The 650-nt window shown below is 42.6% G+C and overlaps 1 pseudogene; it reads left to right on the top strand.

Moving 5' to 3' along the window:
* The first annotated feature begins 349 nt into the window (after positions 1–349).
* On the top strand, positions 350–449 carry LOC127089177 (uncharacterized; annotated as a pseudogene).
* Positions 450–650: the final 201 nt, after the last annotated feature.

Genomic DNA, 650 nt, shown 5'->3' with positions numbered 1-650 from the left:
CGCAGGAGTGTGGCCTTGGATTCCACAGACCTCGCAATTCTGAGTTATAGCAACCACGGCGGTTGGTGGTGATACGTTTAAACTTTCAATCTTCTGGACCAAAGCATCCACTTTTGCATTAACGTGATCAAGGTTACTTATCTCGTACATGCCAGTTTTCGGTTGAGGTTTTTCCACTGTTGTTCGTTCGGTTCCCCACTGATAGTGGTTTTGGGCCATGCTCTTGATAAGCTGGTAAGCATCAGCATAAGGTTTGTTCATTAATGCACCACCTGCAGCGGCGTCTATTGTTAACCTTGTATTGTATAAGAGACCATTATAAAATGTGTGAATTACTAACCAGTCTTCCAAACCATGGTGTGGGCAAAGTCTCATCATGTCTTTGTATCTTTCCCATGCTTCGAAAAGAGACTCGTTGTCTTTCTGTTTAAATCCGTTTATCTGGGCTCTTAACATAGCTGTTTTGCTTGGCGGAAAATATCGGGCAAGAAAAACTTTCTTCAACTCGTTCCATGTGGTGACTGAGTTGGAAGGGAGAGATTGAAGCCATCTTCTAGCGCTATCTCTTAATGAGAAAGGAAAAAGACGAAGTCGAATTGCCTCTGAAGTGACACCATTAGCTTTAACAGTGTCAGCGTATTGAACAAATA

The sequence above is a fragment of the Lathyrus oleraceus genome, chromosome 5 (genome assembly GCF_024323335.1).
Source record: "Lathyrus oleraceus cultivar Zhongwan6 chromosome 5, CAAS_Psat_ZW6_1.0, whole genome shotgun sequence".
In the NCBI taxonomy this organism is placed as follows: Eukaryota; Viridiplantae; Streptophyta; class Magnoliopsida; order Fabales; family Fabaceae; genus Lathyrus; species Lathyrus oleraceus.
This window is presented reverse-complemented; position numbering and strand designations above follow the sequence as displayed.